This window comes from Vulpes lagopus, chromosome 10 (assembly GCF_018345385.1).
Source record: "Vulpes lagopus strain Blue_001 chromosome 10, ASM1834538v1, whole genome shotgun sequence".
In the NCBI taxonomy this organism is placed as follows: domain Eukaryota; kingdom Metazoa; phylum Chordata; class Mammalia; order Carnivora; family Canidae; genus Vulpes; species Vulpes lagopus.
In genome coordinates, this window is record NC_054833.1 from 42,765,979 (window position 1) to 42,788,216 (window position 22,238).

Genomic DNA, 22,238 nt, shown 5'->3' on the forward strand with positions numbered 1-22,238 from the left:
AACATTTGATCTATTTTGAGAGTCAGCCTGCAAAGTGGAAATGATTTGGGGGTGTTATTGCCAGAGTTTTTCTAGGATATGACATCCTTAGTTCTGGCTTGACATCCTAAATGTCTTTAAAAACTCTCATTTTGTAATCTTGGGCATCTCTAGAAAAACATAACATTTTTCTCAGAGTCTTTTAATGCAGAATACACAGAGGGTAGGTGGGAGAAAAGGCATTGAGACATTGTGTTGGCACCCAGTTGACAGCAGAGCAGATAGTGAAAAAGTCATTACTTAAAAGTGGTTTACAGGGGTGCCTGGGTGGCTCAGTTGGTTAAGCATCGGACTTGGGCTCAGGTCATGATCTCAGTGTCCTGCAGTTGAGCCCGCATCAGTGGGAAGTCTGCTTCTCCCTCTGCCTCTCACCTGGCTCGTGTTTTTGCACATTCTGTGCGGGCTAGCTCTCTCGCTTTCTCTCTCAAATAAATAAATTAAAAATCTTAAAAAAAAGTGGTATAGAGAATTCACTTCAGCGACTTTTTGATTTCTCACCTCAAGCACGGCATGTTTCTTTCCTATGGCATGCAGTATTAGATGGACTCATTGGCTGTGACTTGGGTGAAGTTCAGGTAACGTTGCTAACTAATCACTTTGTTTCTTCAGTGTACCCTCTGCTCTGTAACACATTAGAAAATCTAATAGTCTGAACTAGAGTATTCTCTTGGGATTTTCTGCCTTGTCCTTATGCGGGAACCAGCATTAGGGTCTTAGGAGTGTTAGAGAGTTTAATGTGTGGGGAACGAAGCTCATGGAACCTATTGTGGAAGATTCCTTGCTTTCTTTTCTGTTGGAACATTATTCTAGAGTACCTTCATGAAACTCTTAATTCTAAATAATTGCTAATTTACAAGTGTTTTCAGATGAGTGCCTGTTTTCTTTGGAAAAAAAAAATAGCAGTGGTTTTGTTAAGCTCTTTCAGACTTTTCCTTAAAAAGCCTAACCATGGATTCTAGAAGTATTAAAGCAGAAAAATACTCAAGTTAGGTGTGTTTGGGACCCTTGGTCTCCACCCTGGAATTAAATACCACTGAAAAGAACCCTGGAGTGAAGGAGTTTTGTGTGGCAGGACTAGCTGACTTACATAATTCTTCCTTTTGCAAGTTTCTGTTGATGGAAAATGGGCTGACTTTTAGTTGTGTCCTTGACTTCTCAATGCTAGTCTTAACTGTGAGATTTTTTGATAGTTGGATTTTTTGATAGTTGATAGTTGGAGCACACCAGTGAGCAGCTTGTTAGTAGATGTTATCTCAGGTTGATTAGGTACTCTTGAGATTTACTGTGCTTGCAAAACACCTGTCTGTATTTGAGCTTTGGTAGGTGGTTGGCTTTTGTGTTTGGAGGTTTGCTCCAAAGAAAGCAAATAGCAACTGGAAAAAGGGAGAAGGGAAAAAAAGGAGTCAGCACTTTTCTATATGCTTTCATTGAAGAGGTTTCCCAATTAGAAAGCTTTTGTAGGCTTGACCTTTTTGCACTGGAGTAACCCAGCATTTCATTATGTATTCCATTGAGGTTTTGGAGCTCTGTGCCAGAAATCGAGAACCAAGGTTGGATGTGAAAGGAATATTCAGAGAGTGAAGCTCATAGTCAACAAAGTGCTACTTCATAGGCTGGCTCCAAAAATAACCTGCCTGCCATAGGAGAGCAAGCATGGAGGTAGTGCCTGCTGCTGTTTGGAGCAGTGTTTTAGGTCCTGTTATGTCATCCCAGGGTGATTAAAGTCAAATTTAAGGCAATATCAGTTAAAATTTAGGTGGTAGAATGTTGCCTGGGTCATTCTTACCCCGTTATTTTGAAGATTTATTTTGCAAGGTTTGGAAGGAGTACTTTTCTGCCAGGTTGGAGGATATTAACATAATTTACTCTTCTCTAAATAGGGGGATAGACTGCATCATAGCCTTCTAGTCGTTTAGTCTCAGATTAATGATTTGCATGGATCCTGTGGTCGATCTTGAATAATTAAGAGACAGAACTTATCTTTGGTTCAGAAAAGTTAGCTTTGGAATGGATCCCTGAACCAGCCTTGAAAGTAGTAAATGTTATGGTCCAGAGGTCCCTCGTAGAGCATGCAGTAGAACTTCTAAAGACAATAAGTTTTAGGAGTTTATAAATAACGTTGAGTGTGGAAATGCATAGCACACAGACATAAAATTAGCAAGTCAGGAAGTTTGACTACAAGGAATAAATTAACTCTAGTCACTTGATGGAATGAGATCATGGAAGGGAACATAGTTTGTGTTAGGCGTTGGTAATTGTGATGTTGATGCTGGCCCAGGAAATGAGTTGTCAGGTATGCTGTCATCCTCATTAATGGTTCATATTATTTCTCAGGTTGATAATTGTATGAAGAGATGATTTTCCAACTCCCATCTAGGGCTTCAAAAATTTAAAAGCTACAAAAAAAGAGTGAAATACAGAGAAAAGTTTGCTGCCCACACATACCCTGTAACCATCCAGATCCCTTTCCCATAGGCAATTGGTGTTATCAGTGTCTTATATATATTCTGAGATATTTTATGTGTATATAAGTAAATGTGTATACCTATTATTTACTGTATCCTTCTTTTAAAACAAATTATAGTAAATTCTGCACACTAGTCTTTGCCTTTTTTCACTATTTCATCTTGAGGATTATTACATGTAACTGTATAAGAAGTTTCCTTTTTTTTAATTTTTTTAAAAAATTTATTTATGATAGTCACACACACACACACAGAGAGAGAGGCAGAGACACAGGCAGAGGGAGAAGCAGGCTCCATGCACCGGGAGCCCGACATGGGATTCGATCCCGGGTCTCCAGGATCGTGCCCTGGGCCAAAGGCAGGCACTAAACTGCTGTGCCACCCAGGGATCCCAAGAAGTTTTCTAATTAAAAAGAAATGCTTTACGGTATTCCCATGAAAGAATGTATTTTTTTTTTTTTTTTAGTCCCCTTGTGGATGACTGTTTGAGTTACTTTGAATCTTGCTAATATAAGTAATACTAGAGGGTTTTAAGAAATATGTTAGGGTTTTATATTCAAAGGTAAATGTTTTATAAATGCTTTAAGTCATGGTAGAAACTTGTTATAGTTTCAGTAGCATCTCAGATCTGTGTGACATGTTCATAAATGTCATATTTGAGTCTTACTGCAATCCTGTGAGGTAAGTCCAGCGTTTTGCCCAGAAGGCAGTAGATATCCCTTCAGAACTAGCTTGAGTGACAGAGTTAGAGGTAGAAGAACCAAGGGCTTCTGACTCCCATTGAGTATCTTTTCACTTTAGTCAAAATGGGGATATTCCTGCCAGGGTGTAGGGAAGTTCGTGGTGGGAGAATAATATGAAATAAAACTGGATGAAACAAATGTGAGAGAGAAAGAGAGAGAGAGAGAGAGAGAGAGAGAGAGAGAGAGAGAGAGAGGATCCTGTTTGCCAGGGCAAAGAGGGGCTGGGTATCGGCCTGTGACAGAGGCATAAAGGCATTTAGGTACTAACAGAACATCATAAATTAACTACCATGTTGGAATATGGTGGCAAGGTGAGCCAAAACATGGTGGTTCTTAGAGAAACTGGCGACTTTCACAGTTCCCTAGCATAGATTAGCAAAAAAAGAATATTTAAGATCTGCTAAGATAATGCATTTGGCATAGGTCATAAAACAGAAACAGGCAATAATAAAAACATAGGATTTTCTAAAGTCCCCAGAGTCAGGGAGGGGATGTAATAATCTAATGGCAAGGGAATGCTTGTAGTGTTGGTCATTTTTGGCCTCAAGACCGAGTACTGGGGGAGGGCCTTCTATAGAGTCCAGATAAAAATAAAAGAGGGTCGGTTAAGTCAGCCGACAACTGGACTAGGGAGAGTGAGCATTGTGGAGGACAAAATCAGTATGACTCATACTTTCGTCATATGGTCAATACTGTTTGGAAATCTGAGTATAGGCCGGGTTATTAGCCTTCCATCATAATTACCATATGCTAAGCGCTTGCCGTGTTCTGAATACTTAGTATAATGCAGGCTAACCTCTCAACAACTCTGCAAAGAATCTGTTGTTACACCTAGTTGAGGAAGCTGAGGTATGGTTAGGTAACTTGTCCCAGGCCACATATATCTTCAGTGGTAGAGTTGAAATTTATAAGTAGGTCAGCATGATTCCAAGGCTTTTTGTTCTTTCCATGATACCAGGCGTTAGGCACCAAAAGTGAACAACGGAATTCCAAATAACCAGAATTCTGTCACTGTCATTGGAACTGTTAATATGTAACCAGACACTTTGCTTGTTACAGATGATTTAGGCTGAAAGAGTGAAAGGAATGCTGAGGAAAAGCGACCATTGGAGATGCTAAGATCTGGGCAGACTCACTCCAATAACTGTATAATTTAAGTTAAAGTTCATGCTCTTGCCATGTATGTGTAGCTTTATGTAAGATTCTCTAGTGTCCTCTTCTCCCATTAGATTGCGCTTTCTGAAGTCCTTCTCTGTAGAGATTATACAGCAGCCAGAAAACTGTAGCTGGTGGTAGCCAGGACCTAGAACTTACTTTGTGTAGAATGTCTGGGGAATCCATATACAATAAGACCGCTCACTGTAATTATGAATTCTTCTATTGTGAAGTTTGAGGGAGTAAGAATCTTCTTGACTTAACAGATTTTGGCTTATAAACGTTAGCCTCAATTGGATTTTATTCCCTTCAATCCTTTTACATTATCCTCAAAATATTGGAGAATACTTAATGGATAATTCTTTTGATTTATTTTAACGACCATCATAAGGAGTGTTAATATGGGAGGTTGACAATTTGGTGAAATAACCACCTGGAAGCCATGATTCAGCATTAGTCACTGGCTTTTCTGCTAGGTTACACTCCCCCATCCCTTGCCTTAATGTGGTGAGTCTCAGGCATTTGATTACCCAACTATCAAAGAAACTGACCTTAGTGATAATCCAGGCACATTTCCAGATAGTAAAAATACTCAGGGAAGGAAATTCATCTGCATTAGGTAGTGGTATTACTTCTCTAGAGAAATGTTAGTACACTTTCCAGATTATATCCTAGAATATTACAAAGATGAATGACCATTTTAGGAAAAATGGTCATTTGCACTGTTAGTATTCTTAAAAAGTGGAAGCACAAAGAATGTACTTTCTGGACATGTTCATTTTAGTGCTTAATAATATGGGATCAGTTTTATATCTCTCTTGACTGACTTTGAAAACCATGGATGATTTGGGTTCACTCTACATGTTTACCTGATTTCTCACCTTTCTGTGTTTCTTCACTGTCTCATGAAATTGCCATGTTTAATCTTTCGTTAAATTTTTTTTTCCCTGGAATGCCTATTCTTTGTTTCTTCCCTTTTTTCTTTTCTTCTATTTATCCTGATAGTAATCTACCAATATTTGAGTGTCTGCTGTGTTCCAGGCACTGTAGTAGGCATTGGGATAGAGAGGTGAACAAGAGAAGGACATGGTATGGTCTCTGCCCACAGGAGCTTACATTCTATGCTGGTGTTACTGGTTCCTAACCTGACCTGCCTTCAAGGTTTAGGTCTTCTTCTTCCCTTTGTATAGTCATCTTGGACTTTATCCCTCACTAACCCATCTTTTCTATGAGCTACATTACTTTAAATTTGAATCACACAGTTTAGTGCGTGGTGGCAGCTCATACTGTGGGCCGATTGTTGAAGTGTCTTAGTCTCATCTTACCAGCTAGAGTGTAAGTTCCTTATAGGCAGAAGCTGTCACGGTCTTTTTTGTCCTCTACAATGCTGAGCCCAAGTAAGTGGGTGATAAAAATGTTTTATTTCACCTTGCTGTGCTGAATGTCCCAAGTTACACTAGAAGCCATTTTGAAGATTATGCTAACAGTTTTTAAAAAAATATTTATTTATTTATTTGAGAGAGTGAGAGAGAGAGATTGAATGAACAAGCAGGGAGACAGAGGAAGGAGAGAGAATCTCAGGCAGAGTGCAGAGCCTGATGTGGGTCTTAATCTCACAACCTGATACCATTATCTGAGCTGAAATCAAGAATTGGATGCTAAAAAAAAAAAAAAGAAAGAAAGAAAGAGTTGGACACTCAACCAACTGAGCCACCCAGGTGCTCCTATGCTTTTTTTTTTTTTTTTTTTAAAGAAATTTGAATTCTTCCCAGTTGTTTGCCAAACATTTGCTGCTTCTCTTAATCTGTGCTGAAGATGAATGAAAATGACCCCACTGATTCACTATCTGCATTTGTATTATTTTCTAGTGGAGAGTTTGTATTTGAGCTGATTATTGCACACCTTCTTATCTAGTTCCCCTTGTGACTAATGAGGAATGAAGTTCATGGCTAAGGAATGGAGCTGACCTAATGCTGATCTCTTAGTACTGTGCCTGTAATCTTTAAGGCTTAAAGTTCTCAACCAACTATTAACTCACTTAAAATTGGAAGCAGACACTGTAGTAATTTAAAATGTAAAATTGAGCTCCTCAAAAAGATTAATAGAAATGGGAAATAATCTTTTAATGGGATCTACATTATTTATATTTATGTGGTGTTAGAACTCAAAACTCTTCCTGAATACTAAGTGAAATATGGCAGCCTAACTGTGAAGGAAGGAGGCTGGATCACTGAATTAAATGTTTTTCTGAATGTGCTAAAAGCTCTGAGGTAATGGCACTGGTGTTGGGAATAAGAAGGAATATTTTCTTTGAAGAGAAGAGCAGAGGGTACTGGGAAGAGGAAATGCTTGCCTGCCTACACCTAAAAATTGAGATGATGAGTGTATTGAATTGAAGACCATAGAGCAGGAGAAAAGGAAACCGTTTTTCCTCTTGAGGTAATCCTAGTTCCTGACTTGAACAAACTGTCTGTTAAGAAGAATTATATGACAATATGGAGATTTGAACATTGATACTTGGTGTCAAGCAATTACTGTCTTTTTAGGTGAAATGCTAATATCACAGTTATATTCAAAAGAAAAAGTACTCACCTTTTAGAAATATATGCTGAAGTGCAGAGGGGTATCATAATATGGTATTGGGGTCTGCTGGGGAGAGGAAGAGTCAAGAGTCTAGAGTCCACTGGCCATTTATTTATAATTGTGGTAGCCGGCTGATGGAATAAGGCTAAGCGGGGTTTTTTGTTGTTGTTTGCTTGCTTCTTTTCTAAGGATAAGCAGTTTTTATTAGGCCAATCAATGGACTTTGGCATCACCTTTAAACAAAGTATAGGAGTTGGATTGCTGACAGTAGTGTGTGAGGACAACATATCCAGGGAAGGACAATATTATGTTTGGGGGAGAGTGGATGAATTTGGAGTAGTAAATTAATTAATCAATTATAAAAAATATTTAACTAATTTCCACCCTTGATGTGGGGTTTGAACTCATGACCCGAGATTAAGAGTTTCATGCTCTTCTGATTGAGCCAGCCAAGCACCCCTAGATTGGTATATGTTAGATAAATGGGATGGAGTGGGTTCATAAAGGAAATGATTTTTTATTTTTTTTTAAAGTTTTTTAAAGTTTTTTAAAGTTTTTTTAAAAGTTTTTTTTTTTTTTTTTTTTTAATGATAGTCACACAGAGAGAGAGAGAGAGAGAGAGAGAGAGAGGCAGAGACACAGGCAGAGGGAGAAGCAGGCTCCATACACAGGGAGCCCGACGTGGGATTCGATCCCAGGTCTCCAGGATCGCGCCCTGGGCCAAAGGCAGACGCCAAACCGCTGCGCCACCCAGGGATTCCGGAAATGATTTTTTTAGCTGAGGCATTTGGACTTGATCTTATAGGCTGTAGAGAGCCATTTTTGACTCTTAAGGTACCTAATTATTAATTTGATTTGATGATAATGTAGTGTATTATTAGTTATGTGCTTTTGCACAGAGAATAGAACTTGACTATACTTTTTAAGTTATTTTTCACATAAATTGTTTCTGGAGTGCTCCAAAGGGCTGTTCAGGGACCAGAATTAATATTTCTATTTTTAAAAAGGGAGGGATGGGCTTAGTGGTTGAGCATCTGCCTTTGGCTCAGGGTGTGATCCCAGGGTCCAGGATTGAGTCACACATCGAGCTCCCCACAGGGAGCCTGCTTCTCCCTCTGCCTGTTGTCTCTGCCTCTCTCTGTATGTCTCTCATGAATAAATAAATAAAATCTTTTTTTAAAAAAAGGGAAACACTGGATTCAGATCTGACATACTGAGTTCTGAGCTCCTCCTACACATTTTACTTATATTAAAAGTAATTGTTTTCTGTATGACTGATTTTCTTTTTTATTTGAGGTGTGTGGTATGTATAGGTGATGTTGACTTTAGACATTTACTGCCTTTTCTCACCTGCCTGCTTCCTCGGAAGATACATACTTTTTGGTTCTTTATTTTGTTGTGTTGCCCTAGCCAGTTTTCCCCCAGCAATTCAAGACCCAGCACTTCATTTATCCCGTCCTGCCAGTTTGGTTGCCATGACACATCTGCCCAGTGTAATGTAACGCCGCGAACCCATGCTTTTAATTCTACGCTATGTATCCTACTTTCCTGCCACCCCTGAAATTTATAAAATGAGATAATACCGCTTTTTCTGAGATTCTTTGTGTCAAAGATTTGAAAGTAATCTAATGGAAGGTACTATAAACATCTTAAGAAATACTATAATTTCATAGATTTCCCCCCAAAATAACATTTTAGTCTACTTTGTTAAGACCTTATTTGTATTCAGTAAAATGGAACCATTTTAAGTATACAATTTGCATTTTGACAGATATATACAGCCATGTAATGACTGCACCATCAACATGTAGAACTTTGCTATTATCCCAGAAAATTCCTTTAGTGCCCTTTGTATTCCTTCCCACCCCTCTAGCCCCAGAAAACCCCTAGTTTGCTGTCACTGTAGGTTATCTTTGCCTATTCTGGAATTTCATGTAAATGACCTTAACCAGGTGGTATCAGCATCCCATGTTTAAGATTCATTCACTGGGGGCAGCCCTGGTGGCTCAGCGGTTTAGCGCCACCTTCAGCCCAGGGCGTGATCCTGGAGACCTGGGATCGAGTCCCCACGTCAGACTCCCTGCACAGAGCTTGTTTCTCCCTCTGCCTGTGTCTCTGCCTCTCTCTCTCCCCCTCTCTGTGTTTCACATGAATAAATAAATAAAATCTTAAAAAAAAAAAGATTCATTCACTGGAGCGCCTGGGTGGCTCACTCAGTTAAGCTTCTGCCTTCAGTTCAGGTCATGATCTCAGGGTCCTGGGATTATGCCCAGTGTTGGGCTCCGAGCTCAGCAGGGAGTCTGCTTCTCCCTCTTCCTCTGCCTCTCCTTGTGCTCATGCACATGCAGGCTCTCTTTCTCAAGCAAATAAAGTCTTAAAAAAAATTCAATCTTTGTTATGGTCTGTATCAGTAGTTTGTTACTTTTTATTGCTGAGTGGTAAATCTGAGTAGTGTTACATTGTATGGCTATAACAGGATTTGTTTATCCATTTTTCTATTGATGAACATGTGAATTGTTTCTAGTTTTTGACTATTGTGAATAAAGCTGCTAGGAACTTGATGTGGAACTTTGGGTGGACTTATGTTTTCATTTCTCTTGGATAAACACCTTGGAGTGGGAGGACTGGGTCATATGGCTGGTAGGTGTGTGTTTAGCTTTTTAAGAAACTGCCAAATTGTCTTCCAAAGTGGCTTTATAATTTTACATTCTGTCTAGCAGTGTGAGGGTTCTAGTTGCTCCATATCCTCACCAACGCTAGGATGAGAAAATTTTAGCCATTCTGATAGTTGTATACACTATCTTTTGCTTAAACTTTACATTTTCCTCATGACTAATGATATTGACATCTTTTCATGTACATACTTGCCAACTGTATTCTTTGGTGAAATACTTGTTCAGATCTTTTGCCTGTTTTTAAAAATTGGGTTATTTTTTTAATGTTGAGTTTTGAGAATTCTTTGCATATTCTGGACACAAGTCATTTATCAGATAAATGCTTTGCAGAGATTTTTCTTCCATTCTGTGGCTTATATTTCATCCCCTTGGTAGTGTCTTTTAGGAGCAAGAATTTTTATTTTGAATTCCAGTTTATTCATTTGCTCTTTTACAAATTGTCCTGTTGGCATTTACTCTTCATCCTGTCTTTTCATTTTTTAAAGTAATAAAGTCGTTTGGGATTTATCAGAGCATGGCTAGAAGTCAAACAGTATTTCATTTTTATGTTGGGTAAGAATCACTACAGACAAAATATTTTCTATGGGATCAATTCTTGAATTTTCTCTTGCACAATGTTTCTAGCAATTAGAAGTCAAATGCAGTGCGGAATATTTTGAGTGTTTCTAGAGAACTTAATTTGTAAGCTGTTTAGTTACTAATTACCTGTCCTTTTCTATAGAAAAAACTTAACCATTTTAAGGCGCCTTTTTTTAAGGAGGCTGTTATAGGTATAAGAGTCCACAAATCAAGATCTGGGTAGTAGTTAATAGTCAAAAAGTATTAAGTTTGATAAGAGAACGTGCTCAATCATATCATTAATCCTAATTTGTGGCAGTGCTTTTCAGTTGAAAAGAAATGTAAGCTGTTGTTAGGTATTAACCTACTACCGGGTAAAATGCCTTGTAGCTGAATTGGAGGAGTTTTGAACCAGTCTTTTACTCAGTTTTGAGTGTCAGTAATTTCCAAGAATGAAGAAAAAGGAGTTAAGATTGGGAGGCAGTAATTAGTATGCTGTTTCTATTTAAAATACTTTAAGAGATAGGGTTATATAATTTTTGGTGTCTCTGAAATGATAATGAAGTATGTTACAAATTGGATAAAGCGAGCACTCTCAGTTTAAAAAAATTTCATGATGGTTATGGATAGATTATACAGAGGTGATTTCAGTATTAGGAATACTGAAGGACTTTGACCTTAGTTTTGAGCCTGCTTTCTTTTAACTGGTCTATGCATTCTTAACGCTGCACTCTTTGCACACTTTTCCTAGACCTTCTTGATGCCATGCTCGTTGACATGTGATAAGTTATCTGTGTACCTGAAGAGGTTTTTTTTGACTCAATACAGGACATGGAGTGTGCAATTTCTTTTTTTTTTTTTTTTATTTATTTTTTTTTTAATTTTTTTTTTTTTTTAAATTTTTTATTTAGTTATGATAGTCACAGAGAGAGAAAGAGAGAGAGGCAGAGACACAGGCGGAGGGAGAAGCAGGCTCCATGCACCGGGAGCCCGACGTGGGATTCGATCCCGGGTCTCCAGGATCGCGCCCTGGGCCAAAGGCAGGCGCCAAACCGCTGCGCCACCCAGGGATCCCGGAGTGTGCAATTTCTAACATCACTGACAAGGTCTGTCTTTCTCTTAAAAGATGAGGAATCTTAGGAGTCTTAGCTAAAAATTTAAAACCTGAGTGTGCTGCCCTCCTGATATTTCTTTCTGCTCACATCTTTTTTGGTAAATCAGGCCAGAGGGATTGTTTACCTTTTGAATAAAAAGCAAGTAGATCCAGCAGTTTGTTTTGGTTGCAAATATCCAGGCAGCTGAATTTAGATGGAGCAGAAGATGCTGCCCTGCTTTAGTGGATGTTCTAGAAACCAAGAGACAATGCCTGTTACTTACATGGTGAAAGGTAATGAATCTAACAAATCTCTTCTTTCCTTTGTGAGGAGAAAGAATGCCACCCTCATCAATTTATGACTTCATTGTAGTTATGTTCGTATCTTTTGAGATATGGCTCCTAATTGTTTTAGCTTTAGCGGGTTTGAGTGATAGTTTTAGGACAAAGGGGGAGGGAATCTAGTTCCAAGAACTGGCAGTTTTTATCACTTTCATCAATTCAAGTCTAATGACGTGAAGAATAGTTAGTATTGGGCAGATCCATATGTAACGTATTTTGTTAAGCGTCAGTAGTAAAAAAAAAAAAAAAAAAAAAGTCCAAGTAGTCATATAATTCGTTATAGCAGCTGAAAATTTTGTGATGTAAGAAACCAGTGAAGCTAATTCCTGATTCACCCAGAGCAAAGGAATTTAATATTCTAACTTCAGCAAAAGGCAACTAAAAAGCAAACATGAACCACTTTATGTGGCTTTCAATATGTAGGAATATTTTGTTCATCTTTCCTCATATGTTTTACTTCTTAGTCATTTGCTTCCAGTAGTTTCCAAATTAGTTGAGGGAATTAAGGTGGTAAGTGAGTTCCCTGTAGTACAAGATTTTCCTGCTGTGAATATGAACTACTCTTTCTGGAAAAACCCTTCCATTGGCAGTCTTCTTGAGGGCATGTACTTCTCTGCACTTAGTGATTTGGGGGCTGAAGCCTGTGTTTAGTCAGAGATGACAAATGGTTCAAAATTTTTTTTTTTTTCAGTTTAGTGACTGAGAAATGATTCAGAATTGAAACTAAAGTGAGTATGGAGTTACTTGCAGTTACTCTTCAACCGTTACTGTCTGCTACTATTAGGCACATTTCGGACATGTGGTTTCCATTTCGATATTCTGTGTTACGTTGCTAAATTTCTTGTCTGGTTTAGACACTTTGCCTTTGGAAATTAGGTTGAAACTGGCTTTGAACAGGACCACTAGAAATTGAACACTGTGGTCCATTTGGGAGGAGAACTTGGCATATTTTTACTTAAAAGATTCTTAGGAAAATTTTGATAACAAAAATATATTTTCCAGATGTTACAAGCTTTGGAGGTTAAGTATTTGTTGAGAAAACTAGGAAGCTTCTGATTCCTACTGAAAATATTAGTCTTTTAAGCTAAAGCTATCACTCAGTCCTTTTTTCTTTTATAATTAAACAAAGGTAAGTTTTAAAAAACCATGTTCATTGTAAATACAGAGTTCAGTTTATAGAAGTTTATAAAGAAAAAAGCAAAGTGCCTCCTTCCTCCATTCCTGATTTTACTCTCAAGAGGTAACTACTATTAACATTTTGGTGTGTGTCCTTCCGTAGCTTTTCCAGGCACATGCGAATATTTGTAGGTAGATTTGGAGGGTTTATTTTGTGCTATTGCAGCTTTTGTAATCCAGTCTCTTTACATATATAAAATCTACTTTATTTCCCCCACGCCCCATTTTTCTGTTAGCTTTTTGGAAGGTTGCTATTAATTTTCTTAACTTTTGTGGTGTCTTTTGTTATTTAAAAGGTTTTATTTTGCTTATTTTTTTTACATGTCTTTATAAAAAATATGGAACATTTCACGAATTTTCTTCTCATCCTTGTGCAGAGGCCATGCTAATTCTCTCTGTATCGTTCTAGTTTTAGTATGTGTGCTTCCAAAGTGAGCACTAAAAAGTTTTTTTTTTTTTTTTAAGTATAGTTTCACTATGACTTCTGGGTTTTATGGTATCCTTAGGAGTGTAGGTACCCATCTGAGCATTAAAAGTATTCTATGCTTTCTTCTAGTGCTTTGTAAATTTATTTTTAATGTTTAGGTTTTAAATCTACTTAGAATATAGTTTCAGAATAATGTGAGATAAGGATCTGTATCCCTCCCCCCCAAAAAAATACTGATAGCCAGTTGTCCTAATAGTTTATAATTTACATACTTATTTGAAATGGTTTTGTTAATATAGTCTTATTTACTTATTTAAGATTTTATTTTTAAGTAATCTCTGCACCTGTGGGGCTTGAACTTGCAACCCTCGAGATCAAGAGTTGCAAGCCCTACTTGCTAAGCCAGCCAGGTGACCCTTAACATACACTCTTGACAAAGGGTGCTTGTTTGTGTACCTGTACTACATGTTTTAATTACAGTCACTTTAGAGAATGTTTCGAAATTTATTTAACTATTGCAGTTGATTTTCCCTCTCTTTTTAAAGTAGACTAATCATAATCATGAGCAAATAATAATTTGGACTCTCCCAATGTTTATGCTCCTTTTTTAGTGACAATGTGGAAGAATAGTTACAGTGATAATAGTACCACCTAATATAGTGGTTCTCAACTTTATGTGCACAGAAATTACCTGAAGGATCTTATTAAAATGCAGATTCAAGTAATTGCAGTAGTAGGTATTTACCCAAAGAATGTAAAAATACTAATTCAAAGGGATAATGCACCCTGATGTTTATAGCAGCATTATCTACGATAGCTAAATTTTGCAAACAGCCCAAGTATCCATTGACTGATGAATAAAGATGATATTGTATACACACACACACACACACACATACAACAGAATATTAGCCATCAAAAAGAATGAAATCTTGCCATTTGCAATGACATGGATGGAGTTAGAGAGTATAATGCTAATGCTAAGTGAAGGGATTCCCTGGGTGCCTGCCTTCGGCCCAGAGTGTGATCTTGGAGTCCCAGGATCGAGTTCCGCATCAGACTCCCTGCATCAGGCTCCCTGCAGGAAGCCTGCTTCTCCCTCTGTCTGTGTCTCTGCCTCTCTCTCTGTGTCTCTCATGAGTATAATGCTAAGTGAAATAAATCAGAGAAAGACAAACACCATACGGTTTCACTCATGTGGAATTTAAGAAACAAAATAAACGAGCAAAGGGGAAAAAAGAGAGAAGGAAATAAAGAAACAGACTCTTTAACTGTAGTAAACAAATTGCTCATTGCCTGAGGCAGGGGATGGATGAAATAGGTGAAGGGGATTAAGGAGTGCACTTGTGATGAACGCTGGCTCTTGTGTGTAATTGTCGGATCACTATGTTGTACGCCTGAAACCAATATTATGTAGTTATGTTAACTAACTGGAATTTAAATAAAACAAACAAACAAAAAGGATGGCATATAAAAAAATGCAGACTCAGTAGGTCTGGGGTAGGCCTGCGTTTCTGACAAGCCCCCATGTAATGTTGATTTATAGGTTCATAGACCTTACTTTGAGTAAGAGGGGGCTAATGTTTGTTAAACATTTCATTCTAGTCCCTGTTCTTAGTGCTTTCTGTGTATGAACTCAGTTAATCATCTTAACTCCACGAGGATTATTATCCACTACTTTACCAACAGAGAAACGGAGACTTGGAGAAATTTGTAACTTGTGCACAGCGACACTACCAGTAAGTGGAAGAGCTAGACCCAGCCCAGGCAGCGTTGGCACCTTCAATCTCTCAAATAGATTTCCTCACCAATACTGGATATTATTTTCTCCTACATGACTCAAATGGTAATACCTTTAGTTTTTGTTTTAAATTAATAGACTTTATTTTTTGAGCAGTTTTATATTTACAAAAATTGAGCAGAAAGTACAGAGAATTCCAGATATCCCCTTACCTTCCCCATTTCCCACGCCCCCCATTTTCCCTAATATTAATGGCTTGTGTTAGTGGGGTATATTTATTATAGTTGATGAGCCAATATTGACATGTTATTGATTAAAGTCTGTAGTTTGCATTAGGGCCCACATTTATTTTGTATAGTTCTGTGGGTTTGGACAAATGCATAATGTCATGTACCTACCATTATAATATCACACAGAATAGTTTCACTGCCTTAAGGATTTTGCTCGCTCCACCTATTCATTTCCTTTCCTCCCTCACCTCCAGCTCCTGCAAGCACTTATCTTTTCACCAGCTCCATAATTTTGCCTTTTCCAGAATGTGGTACGGTTGGAATTGGACATTAGGCATCTCTTCAGATTGGCTTCCTTCACTTAACAATGGCCGTGTAAAGGTTCCTTCCTGTCTTTCTGTAGCTTGGTAGGTCTGTTCTTTTTATCACTAGGTAAATTCTGTTTGGATGTACCTTAGTTTATCCATTTACCTGCGGAAGAACATCTGGGTTGCTTCCAAGTTTTGGCAGTTATGAATAAAGCTGCTGTAAAATCCACCTGTGGGTTTTCCTATAACCTAAGTTTTCTTTTCTTTCTTTCTTTTCTTTTCTTTTCTTTTCTTTTCTTTTCTTTTCTTTTCTTTTCTTTTTTCTTCTCTTCTTTCTTTCTTTCTTTCTTTCTTTCTTTCTTTCTTTCTTTCTTTCATTCATTCATTTTGTTTATTCATTCATGAGAGATACAGAGAGAGGCAGAGACACACAGGCAGAGGAAGAAGCAGGCTTCATGCAGGGAGCCGGATGCGGGACTCAATCCTGGGACTCTAGGATCACGCCCTGGGCCAAAGGCAGGCGTTAAACCGCTGAGCCACCCAGGGATACCCAAGTAGCATAAGTTTTGAACTCTTTGGGTAAATACAAAGGAGCATGATTGTTGGATCATATGATGCGTATGTTTAGTTTTGCAAGAAACTGCCAAACTGTCTTCCTAAGTGGCTGTTTGGTTCTGCATTCTTACCAGCAATGACTGAGAGCTCCTGTTGCTCCACATCCTTACTAGCATTGAGTGGTGTTGGTGCTTTGGATTTTTGCCATTCTAATAGGGGTATAGTGGTATCTCATTGTTGTTTCAATTTGCAATTCCCCAGTGACATAGGACGTTGAGCATCTTTTCATATGCTTATTTGCTCTCTGTCAATATCTTCATTGGGAGGTTCAGATTCTTTCGCCCATTTTAAAATTTTTTCTGTTTTTTTTTTTTTTTTTATTGTTGCATTTTACAAGTTCTTGGTGTATTTTGGATACCTGTTCTTAAATCAGATATATGGGTGTTTTGTTTGTTTTATCAAATATATGTTTTGCAAAGATTTTCTCCCAGGTTTCGGCTTGTCTGTGCCTTTAGTTTTTACCATTATGATGATGCTTGCCCTTGAATTGTGACAAATAATGATTAAGAAAGTTTCCTTCTCAGAGTGTTTTTCAGGCATGGTATTCAGGGAATCTTTGAAAATTATTTGGCTAAATAAATAGACTAAGCTTTGTTATAAGCAAGGCATGTCTGTTTTGTTCTGGATACTTAAGAACACATTCCTTACGGTGCTGTATTTAAGAATGTAATTGGAAATTTAATTCCCAATCCTTGTGAATAGTTTACTCTTCCTCCTTTCATGATCTCTTGTCTCTTTAATGTTTATGTTGATTGCTTGTCCAGCATCCTAATCTCATTCTGGCTTGATCTTTACTTTAGTGACTGTCTCTCCACTTGTCTGTAGCAGTCTATTCTTGGGGCTGTACAGACCGCCACCTCTGGAGTCATAAATGTGGAAATTTTGCTCTCTGAACACAATTTCCTGTCTTTTTAGTTGTGCCATTTGCTGAACTTAAGTGTCTGATTTCACTGAGGCCTCCAGCCCCTGAAATCTTGCCTGTCTCCAAATGTGTGACACTCACCCTGGCATCACTTTCGTCCACGTGGACATAGTTGGTCACTTTCAATGAGTCAGAAATATCCTCAGTTCTCCTGCAGCTTTGTTCTCCTGTCCCACATGCCGTGCACATCTCCAGCTGAGGATTAACAATACTGCCCATTTTCCGTGTTCCTGCTTTAGGGCCTGAAGAAATTATGGAATCATGTTTATTTGTCCAGTTGCCAGCGCGTGAGTTCTGCCCTCATCTGTGCCTCTTATTATTAGTAGCCCTCGTACCCTTGTGGAGCTGATTTCTTTTCTCCTTCCTTCGCCAGAATGACTGTCCTTTCCAAATCTTTACCCCTTTTTGGTGAGCTCACGTTCACCTTCCTCTATCACAAGATTCCATACTGAAACAAGCCTAAAAAAAAAAAGAAAAAAAGAAAACCAAAGAAATCTGTTATTTCTTATATCATACCTTCTGTTACTCAGATAAAGAGAACATTCCTAGTTTCACATGCCCTTTCTAGTTGTCCAGTCTCCTCTCTCCTCTCTGAGCCCCATCTCCATTGGCCTTTTGTCAAATTCTTCACATGCCATACTCTTTCTTAGCATTGAGTCTTTCTGTCCATCCTTCCCTCTGCCAGACAGATTTTCTCTTTCACTGTTTAATTCACATTCATCTTTGGCACTTAATTTATATGTCACTTCCTCAGAGAGGCTTTTCCTGACCTTCCATTTGCCTGAAGACAGGTTAGACTCCCCCCTGAAATAATAGTAATGAGACCAACAACAATAATAGCAGCAAACATGGTATTTATTGTATGCTGGTACTGTTCTAAGCACTTTATATATATGGGCTTTTAAATTTTTTAAAAAATCTTCACATCAACCCTATGAGTTAGATAGATGGGTAAATAAATAGGACCTAAAATTATCCCCATTTTATAGAGGAGGAAACCAAAGTACAGAGTGTTGTCACTTGACCCAAGTCACACAACCATTTGGCAGCAGAGCTGGGATTTTCACGCAGCCATCAGGCCTCAGAGCCTGTGTTCTAAACCGCTGTGCTGTAATATAATGCTAATTATGATGGTGTAATTTTGGTTAATGTCCACCTTTCTTGGTAGGCTGTTAGTTCCTGGAGTTCAGAGATTGCACCTATGTGGTTAATTTTTGATTGTCCAGTGCCTTGAACAGAACCCAGCAGCGAGTAGGCTGTGACAGATCCAATCAGCTAGCCATTCTGCTTAAGTGAGTAAAAAGAAGCTTTTGGTGTGAGCATCTTCAGATTCTGTACCTTCTGCTTCCACATACTCAGTACCCTGGATCGAAAAAATAGGTGCTCTTATTTATTTATTTATTTATTTATTTATTTATTAATTAAAGATTTTATTTATTCATGAGAGACACACAGAGAGAGAGGCAGAGAGACAGGCAGAGGGAGAAGCAGGCTTCATGCAGGAAGCCCGATGTGGGACTCGATCCCTGGTCTCCAGGATCCGGCCCTGGGCCGAAGGCAGGCGCCAAACCGCTGAGCCACCCAGGGATCCCAAGGTGCTCACATTTATTTCAAAAGTAATCCCTGGGCAGCCCCAGTGGCTTAGCGGTTTAGCGCTGCCTTCGGCCTTGGTGTGAATCCTGGAGTCCTGGGATCGAATCCCACATCGGGCTCCCTGTGGGGAGCCTGCTTCTCCCTCTGCCTGTGTCTCTGCCTCTCTCTCTCTCTCTCATGAATAAATAAATACAAATCTTAAAAAAAACAACAACAAAAGTTAATCCCTCTATCTGTTGACTTTCTCTATCCTCGGGGTAATATCTGCACTTTGTGGCTAAGGAGAACTAGTGTCAATGTCCATAAACTGAGTGTCCTTCATCTTCTCTGTCCCTTAACGTTTCTCACCTTCCAGAGGTGTTGGCTACGAGCCAGCAAAGTGTGTATCTTCTGAGCATGCACAGACTGTGTGGTCGCTTAAATACACAAAAGGGAGTGTATGTAATATGCACAGTAGTTTAAGTTTGCTTTTATATTAAAAATTAACTTCCAGTATTGAATTAATAGTTTTGCAAGCTGTCAGCATTGAGGGCAGCTAGGTAAAGGGTACATGGGATCTCTCTGTATTACTTTTTAAAGTTCCATGTGACTCCAAGTATTTCAAAATAAAAAGTTTAAATAAGATATTAAATTATGGAGACCTCTCCACATCAGCATATAACGTGCTGACTTCTAACTAACTACACAAGACTCCATTGTATAGATGAGCATTTCTTTTTTTTTTTTTTTAAATTTTTTTTTTTAATTTAATTATGATAGTCACAGAGAGAGAGAGAGAGAGGCAGAGACACAGGCAGAGGGAGAAGCAGGCTCCATGCACCGGGAGCCTGATGTGGGATTCGATCCTGGGTCTCCAGGATCGCACCCTGGGCCAAAGGCAGGCGCCAAACCGCTGCACCACCCAGGAATCCCTAGATAAGCATTTCTTTATTTTACCTTTCCCCTACTGATGGACTGGTAAGCTATTTTTTTTTTTTTTCTTCATTTTTACCAACTGCTACAGGGGGAACAGCCTTGCGTTCATAGCTTTTTCCTTGCTTGGGGATATACGCACGGACAAATTTTAGAAAAGGAGAGGGGATCAAAAGATAGATGCATTTGGAATTTTGATGAAAGCTGACAGGCTGCTCTCCAAACCAGTTTATACTTTCATCAGCAGTTAGGATAGAGCCTGTTCTCCTGCATTTACCTGCACTATCCTGATCCTGTTCCTCTACCTTTTCTTTGGGACTTGAAAAAAAATTAATTAGTCCTCTTCCATTGAATATTTCTCCTTCTCTGTTGGCTCTTTCCTGTCTGCTCATCCTCTGTCAAATCCTCTTCATTGATAAGACTTTCCTTTAATACCTAAGTGCTTGACTTGTATTTATTTCTTATATGACAACCCTAAGAGGTAGTTCCTGTTGTTATTCCCATTTTACAGGTAAGGAAGCTGAGAGATAGAGAAGTTAAGTGACTTGCCCAAGGTCACCCAGATAGTGAGGAGCTGGAAAATGATATAGTTGGTCTGACAGCAGAGCCTGTGCCCTAACCACCACACTCTAAGAAGGGGTTGAGAAACTTTATTGCCAGCTGCTCAAATCTATCCTGCGGCCTGTTTTTCATATAACCCAGCCAATATGCTTTTTACATTTTTAAAGGGTTGTTTTTTTTTTTTTAAAGGGACAGTCTGTGACCCACAAAACCTAGAGAAAAATTTACTTATTAAATGAGATTGTTTTTGTGAAATTATTTAGCAGAGCACGGGAGGGGGGTCTTAATAATAGCTTTGGAAATAGTAGGGGCATTTTTTTTTTTTAATTTTTATTTATTTATGATAGTCACACACAGAGAGAGAGAGGCAGAGACACAGGCAGAGAGAGAAGCAGGCTCCATGCACCGGGAGCCCGACGTGGGATTCGATCCCGGGTCTCCAGGATTGCGCCCTGGGCCAAAGGCAGGCACCAAACCGCTGTGCCACCCAGGGATCCCTAGTAGGGGCATTATTGGCATTATCATCACCCGGTTTCTGTGCTACCTCTTTCTGCTCCTGTAAGCTTAGGACGGTCTGGGTGCCTTCACTGAACTGCTCTGGGAGGGGTTTTTAGTGCCTTGTAGCCAATACTCTTATCCAGTTGAAACTTTGGTTCTGAGTTCTTGTATCATTTGATGCTAACTACCCTTTTCTTTTGCAAATTGTTTTTACTTTAGCGTTTAAAACCGGAGTGCCTTCTGTGTTTGCTTTTTCTCCACCAGTACACTACTACTTCATAAGGTCCTTTGGTACTCTTTCTCTACCAGCTTTATAAGGGATGGTATTCTGGATTCAGTCCTTGGCGCCCCCTCCCTGCCTTCTGCCCCACTTCCTCTTGCCTTCCCTCCTCTGAATCATGGAGCCCTACATTTGGATGTGATTCCATCCTTCTCTGTCTGAGCAGCCTGAATGGTTTACCTCTCTCTTGGTTTCTTTCTCTTTAAGAATCGAGAATAGTAGCGCCCACCTCAGGATTGTGTTGATTAAATGAAACCATGAATGTAAAACCTTCAAACTGTGTCTCATTGGCAGCAAGTGCTTAATAAATAATAGCAATAGGAATAGTAATAATTGTATAGCTGTGTTGCTGTTCTAACTCAGTACCTCTAGCACTTCCACCGTTCCTCATGTCCACAGAGATACTTAGTCACCTGCTAGAGACCCACACTGAGACACTTCCCTAGATGCTCTCAACTCTAAGTCTTTCTCTGGCTTCAGTGTTGAGTGGCCATGGCCTTAATTAAATCACTTATTTTCTGCCAGTCCTAGTTTCTCCATTTTTGAAATGGCAATGATAATAGGAACTCACCTTATTAATATTGAATGAGATCGTTCTTTAAAAGTATTGAGCATAGCACTGGCGTGCTCTAACTAACAGCTTCAGAAATATTAGAGGGGTGCCTGGCTGGCTCAGTTGGTAGCACATGCAACTCTTGATCTCGGAGTCATGAGTGCAAGCCCCACATCATGGGGTAGAGTTTACCTTAAAAAAAAAAAAAGAGGAGATCCCTGGGTGGCGCAGCGGTTTGGCGCCTGCCTTTGGCCCAGGGCGCGATCCTGGAGACCTGGGATCGAATCCCACGTCGGGCTCCCGGTGCATGGAGCCTGTTTATCCCTCTGCCTGTGTCTCTGCCTCTCTCTCTCTCTCTGTGTGTGACTATCATAAATTAAAAAAAAAAAAAAAAGAAAAAAGAAATATTAGAACCATCATGACTATTAGTATCAGTGTTATTATCATTCATTCATTCATTCATTCATTTATAATTCCTGAGAAACACAGAGAGAGACAGAGGCAGAGAGAGAAGCAAGGCTCCATGCAGGGAGCCTGATGTGGAACTTGATCCCTGGACTGTGTGCAGGATCATGCCCTGAGCCAAAGGCAGATGCTCAACTGCTGAGCCACCCAGGTATCCCATTATTACTCCTCTTAAAATTTGATCTTCCTTTTGCCCTGTTCTGCTCAGAACAGGAGCCTCAGCTTTTTCCATCTGTCTTCTCTTCATGATCCTTTACAGCAATTAGTCATCAGGTACTGTTGATTCTACCTCAGAAGCATTTGC

At 39.1% G+C, this 22,238-nt stretch overlaps 1 protein-coding gene and 1 non-coding gene across 6 annotated transcripts in view; one reads left to right on the forward strand and one right to left on the reverse strand.

Moving 5' to 3' along the window:
• Positions 1–22,238, forward strand: part of SIK3 (SIK family kinase 3) — a 240,964-nt gene that overhangs the window by 18,876 nt on the left and 199,850 nt on the right. The window lies entirely within an intron of this gene.
• On the reverse strand, positions 13,162–13,268 carry LOC121501122. The gene has a single exon (XR_005990544.1). It is a non-coding gene; the product is annotated as a U6 spliceosomal RNA (small nuclear RNA).